Genomic DNA, 8,183 nt, shown 5'->3' with positions numbered 1-8,183 from the left:
GCTGTGCCACAATGTGTCCTGAAGGTGCTTCAGAAGAGACGTGTCACGTTTCATAAGGTGCTTTGAACTGCTCAGAGTATAGGATGAGGCGCTGTGCTTTGTTTTAAGCACATTTTAATGGTGAGTACCTTTTGTCCTTCTTATCATGAGACGCACAGGAAAGGCCAAAGGGTTAGTCTGAACTTGACTCTAAGATTTTAGGCAATCCTGTTGAACATTCATCCGTCTCCTTGGTCTGCATCTTTACTGAGAGGCGAGATGCTGGAACAAGTTACCCACAGAGGCTGTGGATGCCCCATCCCTGGAGGTGCTTCAGGCCAGTTGGATGGGGCTCTGGCAGTCTCACCCAGTACTTGATCTGGTAACCCTGCCTGTGGCAGGGGGGTCAGAACTTGATGATCCTTGAGGTCCCTTCCAACTCAAGACATTCTACAATTCTGTGATTCTATACATCTGACTGTCTCCTGTGGAATTTGTAAACAGCTGTAACACCGGTTAAAAAAAAAAAAAAAAAAATTCTTCCAGTTAATTTCTCTTTAAGTGAACATACATGAACTACAGCAATGGTATCTTATGTGGCATACAAACCTCTCTACAAATAAATGTTTATGACTGATGAGTAGGAAATAGCATCCTGTAACCTGAAATATCCACTATAAATTATGAGGATCATCTTATTGACTGATCTGACAGGAACTTCTATAATGACAGACAATACGATAACAGTGAAATGGATGCTGCTCACCAATCCAAGCAAGATGCAGAAGCTTTGAAAAATATTTCTTGTTGTAATTTGTTTTGAAGTAAATTTGCTCAATTCTATGCATCTATATATCATGCCAAAGGCTTTCCCCTGAATGTAGCCTTGTAACCTGAGTCTGTTGAACGATTAAAATAATGTGAAAGCTGCTTAAGCCACTTTAAAGATTTTAGCACTACTCCCAATTACTGTCTTGCCTTTTGTATTTTTAAAGGTACTCCTCCTTTCTTGATAGCACTGTGTATATGTTCGCTAAATGCAAAGTAATTAAACTTAGAACATCAGCTAGAGAAACCAAGAACTGATGGCACCAAGGTGATTATTCCAAATCACCTCTTCATTTTCACCCACAGAAAATTCTATCTTTTTGCTGTGGGTCATGCGCTTACATCCTGTGCGTGGAAAGTAGAAAAGAAAAAGATGTCACAAAGACACTTAGAATTCTGTTTGTCATCCTGTGGGTTGTGACAGAACTACAGAAGATGAAAGTATGACATAAATAAGACAGAATGATTCTATAAAGTTATGCAGCATGGTGAGGGAAAAGGTAAACCACATAACATTTGATATCCTAATTGCCTCACCACTTTTCCGTGCCTGGTTTACACAATCCTCCAAAAGACTTTTCAAACACTCAAAAGAGGCAGCCAATGAAAAATAAATAAATAAATAAGTATAATAGCAGCTAAACAAAACAAACAAACAAACTAAAACCAAACCACCAAACTTGTTATCCTGACTGTTTGCTATCCTGACTATTCTGGGGTCCTGATTAACCTGTTAATAAAATAAAAGTTAAAAGATCTTTCAGGTTTTTTTACAGATATAGAGGCGGATTATCTTAACCTTGCTTATATGTCAAGGCAGAGGAAGTGTGTGTAGGAAACGAGGTTGTACTTAAAAATAACTGAGAAATATGACACTGCAACAGATCTTGGCACTCTGGAAGAATATGTTTCCTCTGATGGGAAGATGCTGCTCACATGCCATGCCCTGTCTCCAGAGTATGTCCAGAGAAGGGCAATGAAGCTGGTGAGGGATCAGGAGCACAAGTCTTCTGAAGAGTGGCAGAGGGAACTGGGATTGTTTAGTCTGGAGAAGAGGAGGCTCAGGGGTTGCTCTCTGCAGTTACCTGAAGGGAGGTGAAGTGGGGATCAGCCTCTTCTTCCAGGTACCTAGCAATGGGACTAGAGGAAATGGACTCAGGTTGTGAAGGGAAATTCAAGTTGGATGTCAGGAAAAATTTCTTCTCTGAGAGAGTGGTCAGTCACTAAATTGGGCTGCCCAGGGAAGTGCTTGAGTCACCACCCCTAAAGATCCTCAAGAAACACTTAGACGTTGTACTAAGGGACATGGTTTAGTGGGGAAATACTGGTGGTAGTTGGACAGTTGGACTGGATGATCTTGGAGGTCTTTTCCATCCGTGGTGATTCTATGATTCTACTATCCTGTGATTCTATCACAAAAATGACACTCACCTAATTCAAATTTGAATTCTTTTTTTTAAATATATTCTCCTTTCACTTTGTAAAAGGCTTCGGTTTTGTTTCCTATTATCTTTCCCAAAGTTGTATTTTATCATTCTTCTAATGAAAGTTGAATCTTCCCTACTTCGCTGTATTCAAACATTATCTGGGGTTAGTCTGCATTAGTGAGGATTTAAAAACACCTGATTGCTTCAGAGACATCCATTTATCATGATGCTATTTCCTGTGTCCATTTCTGTACTGGAATGTTGGGTTGGTTTCCATTTTTGTGTTTTTTTCTCTTTTTAAATTCTGCCTGTGCTGTCTGATCTCCATAAATGGAGACCCACGAACAGCATTTAAATAAATTCCAGAACTCCTGACTCTCTTGAAATGTAATATTTTCCATGTTACATAACTGTTTGGTTTGGTTTAGCTCAAAAGTCTTGAAAAGCAAATAATTGAGCACAATGTTCTCTGATTTCTCCTCCCGAATTTCATACATAAAGGCTGAAGGAGGAAATATTTGGATATTCAGTATAAAATTAAAGTTTCTTTTCTGTGACTGTAGCCAGTAAGATCTTGTGATCAACATATTAGTGATACCAGAAATGATGTGCAAACCACACACAGTATTAGGGCGGAAGATAGTGGGTAGAAGATAGTTATGTCATTTGTTATTTACATCTACGTTAGTAGATGTGAAAACTGAGATTTGTGCCAACTTGCATGTGAAGAGAGGGTGGGCATGGCAGAAAGACTAGACATGGTCTCTTAAGTTGGAGTCCAGAATGTAAGAAAATGTTGAATATCTCAAAGGTTGGTGTCAGTGTCTGAGTGACTATGATGCAGAGCCAGTGATGAAAACTTCTTGGTGCTATAGCAGAAAGGTAAGTGCTTCTGTCCCAAAAACAGAGGCAGGAGTGGGGGTCACTCGTGTTCAAGGATAGGAATGATGGATGACAGAGGTATCATCAGGAAGGGAGAAGGGTGGGGGGTGGTGCTGTAGACACTTTTCGCTACTGCAGGAAAAGGGAGATGGATGGGCAACTCCTTTCAGACTGTCCCAGTGGAGAGACTCTGGCATGCTCCTTGGCATCACCAGCATTAGCCAATTCTAACCTGGCTTTCCTGAACTCTGCTACAGGCAAACTACAATCCACATGTTCGGACTTCTTCAATTCTCCTTCCCAAAACAAATGTAATATACCTTTTGTTCTTACACCTAGTGCCAGCTCCACAGTATAACATCTGATGGAAACTGAGATAAAACTCAGTGTAAATGGGGGCTAAGAATGTAAGTCTGGATAAACATGGCTCTCAATAGGGAAATTATATGAAAATAAACTCAGGATTAGTTGAGTTCTAGAATTTCATAGATCAGGTAAGAAATTTTCTTAGAGATTTGCCATTACAAAATCTATCCAATTGTTTTGTTTTGCCCTTTCTACATGGTCTTTTGCAACACTAACTATCAGACATATTTGAAATCACTATCTAGAATGAAATCATCTAAATAACAATGAAAATTTGCAGTCCTACTTAGGACGGGCCAATACAAACAATGTCATCATCAAAGTTTGAAAACTGCCATAGGAACATCCATTATTTCATACATAAATAAGTTCAGAGAGAAGGAGCCTTGCAGTGGAGGAAGCATGCAAGCTATTATTTCTGGAACACTCATGCTAATTACAAAAAGTATTTCTGCTTCACTGAAGTCCACCCCTCACAGCAACCTTCTGGACAAATTGTCAACATCTGAGTTGAACAGGTTCATGCTATGCTGAGTGATGAACTGTCTGAATAGTAGAACTCAGAGAGTTGTAGTGAACAGGGCTACATCTGACTGGCAGGTGGTCACTAGAGGTGTTCCTCAGGGCTCAGTTCTAGTGTCCGTCCTGTTTAACATTTTTATCAACTATTTGGAATGCATCCTTAGCACGTTTATTGACGATACTAAAATGGGAAGTATAGCTGACTCTTTGGAGGGACAAGAGGCCATGTGGAGGCACCCAGATACATTGGAGCACTGGAGAATCACCAACAGTGATGGTAAATGCCAGATTATACACCTGTAATGTAATATCAAAACACAGGTACAGACTGGGAGTCGAGTGGCTGGAAAGTAGCAGCCCTACAGAAAGAGATCTTAAAGATGCCGGTGATAGCAGGCTCAATGAGAGCCAGCAGCGTGCCATGGCAGCCAAGAGGGTGAGCAACGCTTTGGGGTGTATTAAACACAGCACAGCCAGCTGCTCGACTGAGGTGATTCTGTATTTCCTGCTGATGTGGCTTCCTTTAAACACCCTTTGCAGCTCTGAGCTACACAATACAAAGAGGATTTTAAGGTCCTTGAAAGTACCCCGAAGGCAACAAAGGTGACAAATGGAAGGTGCGTCCTATGAGGACAAGCTGAGGACACTTACATTATCTAGTTTGGAGGAAAGAAGACTAAGAGATAACCTCATTGCTCTCTATAACATCCTGAGGAAGGAAAATGGAGAGACATGTCTGTATCTCCTTTCCTTGGTTAGCAATGATAGGGTGCATAGGAATAGCACGAAGCTGCAATAAAGGAAGTTCAAACTGGACATTAGGAAAAAATTATTTCTTGTTAAGGTAGTCAAACAGGGGAACAGGCTTCCTAATGACATGACAGATGCTCCATGCTTGCAAATGTTCAAAAGGCATTTGGATGATGGACTTAATAATATGCTTTAACTTTTGGTTAGTCCTGAGATGGCCAAGCAGTTGGATTTGATGATTGTTTTAGGTGCCTTCCAACTGAACTTCCAATTTCATCCTTGCAGTCCAATTTTTCATTAATCATCCTGCAACGAAATGAAAATCCTGATTACAAGCAGTGTTTTGTAACAACGGCCAGTCGAAGACGTTAAATTTGAGAGAGGGAAGTTTAGTTCTTTAGCATGACGAGATCAAATAGGAGAAGTAAATAAACAGTGAGCTAGTAGCTCCAATTTCTAATTAGGGAAAACAACATCCTATCTATCTTTGGAGCTTATAAAGCTGGACGGGCTTGATTCTGAGCAAGCAATGATTAAAACCACTGAACAAACCCACGATGTTCTCCTCTCTTCTATAATAGGCAACATCTCCCAAACTTGGGCAAATTCTCAGGTACAACTGTGGAGTGGAGATGCACGTGGAATGGAGATTCATGTGCTACAAAGGGTGCACAGAGGGATTTTAGAGAGTTTAGTTGCCTCGTACTGTGAATCAGAGCTATAGAGACGACACAGTACAGCTGGTCTTTAAAGGCAGTAGACAGCTTAAGCTCCAGTTGGGCTTTGACCCCTCTAAGCTCCTCCGTGCAGAGCCTCACAGCTTCTTCATATCCCCCCTGAACGGCCCGTCCCTTCCTGCAAAGATCGTGAACGCTTTTTCTTCCTGAGCTCTAGCCAAAGCTCTCTGTTCAGGCTGATCTCCATCGCCACATGAGGGCAGCCCGCTCCTGAGCTTTTAAGCTTTCCTTCTGGAGCAACGTCCAGCTTTCCTGAAACCCTGTGCCTCTCAGGACTGACTCCTAAGGAACTCTGTCAACCAGTCTCCTAAACAGGCTAAAGTCTGCCCTCTGGAATTCCAAAGTGGCAATTTTGCTAACCTCCTTTTTCACTTTTCCAAGGATCAAAACCCATTAATTCACGATTGCTGTGCCCAGGACAGCTTCCAACCACCACATCTGTGACCATTCCTTCTTTGTCTGTGAACAGCAGATCTCTCAGGGAGCTTCCCTGGTAGGCTCACTTACCAGCTGTCTTGGAAAGTTATCTTCCACGCTCTAGGAACTTCCTAGACTGCCTCCTCTCAGCTCCATCAGTATTTCCAGCAGACACCGGGTATGTTGAAGTCCCCCACAAGAACCAGGGCTACTGATCTCCTAACTTCCAGCAGCTACCTATAGAATGCTTCACCCGCCTCTTCATCCTGATTGGGTGGTTTATAATAGACTCCCAACAGGATATCATCCTCTCCAATCTTCCCTCTGATCCTCACCTATAATGACTCAACATCATCATTCCCAATATTGAGCTCTACAGAGTTGAAACACTCTGTAACATAGAGAGCCACCCCACCACCTCTCCTCCTTTGCCTTCACCTCCTGAAGTCTTATAACTCTCCATTGCAGCACTCTAGTCATAAGAATGATCCTACCGTGTTTCAGTGATGGCAACTAACTCATAGTTCTCCTGTTGCACCATGGCTTCAAGATCCTGTTCACTGCCCATGCCACATGCATTAGTGTAGATGCACTTCAGCTAGGTTACTGGCCTCATCTGTGATCCTGAATTGCTGCTCCTAAGTTCATCTCTAGCAAGACTGGTTTTATCCCCTTTTACCTTCAAACTTAGTTTGAAGCCCTTTCTTTGAGCTCTGACAACTCCTAGGTCGGAATTCTTTCCCCCCATTGACCAAGGTGGACCCCATCTGTTGCCTGCAGGCCTGGTGCCAGATAAACCACCATGATAAAAAATAAAATAAATTTTTCCTATGGCACCAGCCTCTTAGCCACATGTTGATCAGATGGGTCTTCCTGCTCCTCTCAATATCTTTCCCTGCTACTGAAGAGATCAAGGAAAAACCATCTGAGTGTTTTCCATAAACTAACCACCTCGGTGCCCTGAAGTCCTTCTTGAAAGCCATCATGCTTCTCCCCACAACCTCATCACTGCCTACCTGAAATACTAGAAATGGATAATAATTAGAGGACCTTACCAGAACATATGAACCCAAGGTAGGGGAAATTGCAGAATTAGTGAGCAATCATTAAGTTTGAAAAAAACCTCTAAGATCATTCTGTTCAATTGTCCACCTACCACCAATATTGCCCACCTTCCTTAAACACCTCCAGGGACTGTGACTCCACCACCTCCCTGGGCAACCTGTTCCAATGCATAATCACTCATTCTGAAAATAAATTCTTCCTAATACCCAATCTGAACATCCCCTGGAGCAACTTGAGGCCATTCCCTCTAGTCCTACCACTAGTTACACGGGAGAAGAGGCCAAACCCCACCTTGCCGCAACCTCCTTTCGGGTAGTTGCAGAGAGCAATAACATCTCCTCTGAGCCTCCTTTTCTCCAATCTAAACAATCCCAGCTCCTCAGCTATGTTCCTCATAAGACTTGTGCTGCAGACCCTCTTCATCAGCTTTTCTGTCCTTCTCTGGACATGCATTAACCAACACCACCAGGTCTATTTTCTCCATGCAGCTTTCTAGACACTGCCCCAAGCTTGTAGCATATCATGTGGTTTCTGAGACCAAAGGACCTGACACTTGGTCTTGTTGAACTTCATCCCATTGACATCAGCCAATTGATCCAACCTGCCCAAGTCCCTCTGTAGGGCCTTCCCACTTCCAGGCAGATCAATGCTTCCCCCCCAGCTTGGTGTCATCTGCAGATTTACTGAGGGTGCTGTCAATCCCCTCATCCAGGTCATCAGTAAAGATACTAAACAGGACGAGTCCCAGTATCAACCCCTGGGGAGTACCACTTGTGACTGGTTGCCAGCTGGATTTAATTCCATTCACCACCTCTCTCGGGGCCTCATCTGTCATGTGTCTCTGTGTCCTGGTTTGGTGATCTATAACAGACTCCCACTGGGATGTCTGCCTTGTTGGCCTTCCCCGATCGTTACCCAAAGGGATTCGATCTTACCATTCTCAGCACTGAGCTCTACAACATCAAAACACTCTCTAACAGAGAGAAGCCACGCCACCACCCCTCCTTCCTTGCCTGTCCCTTTTGAAGAGTTTATAGCCAGCCATTGCAGCACTCTGGCTGTGGGAGCAATCCCACTGTGTTTCAGAAATGGCAACTAAATCAGTTTGCCTGCTGCACAATGGCTTCCAGCTTCTCCTGCTTGTTGCCATGTTGCATGTAATTGTGTAGGTGCACGTCAGCTGAGCCATTGGCCTTAACCACAACCCTGG

The sequence above is a fragment of the Meleagris gallopavo genome, chromosome 3 (assembly GCF_905368555.1).
Source record: "Meleagris gallopavo chromosome 3, MGAL_WU_HG_1.1, whole genome shotgun sequence".
Classification (NCBI taxonomy): Eukaryota; Metazoa; Chordata; class Aves; order Galliformes; family Phasianidae; genus Meleagris; species Meleagris gallopavo.
The sequence above is the reverse complement of the archived record's forward strand: the minus strand, read 5'-3'. Positions refer to the sequence as shown.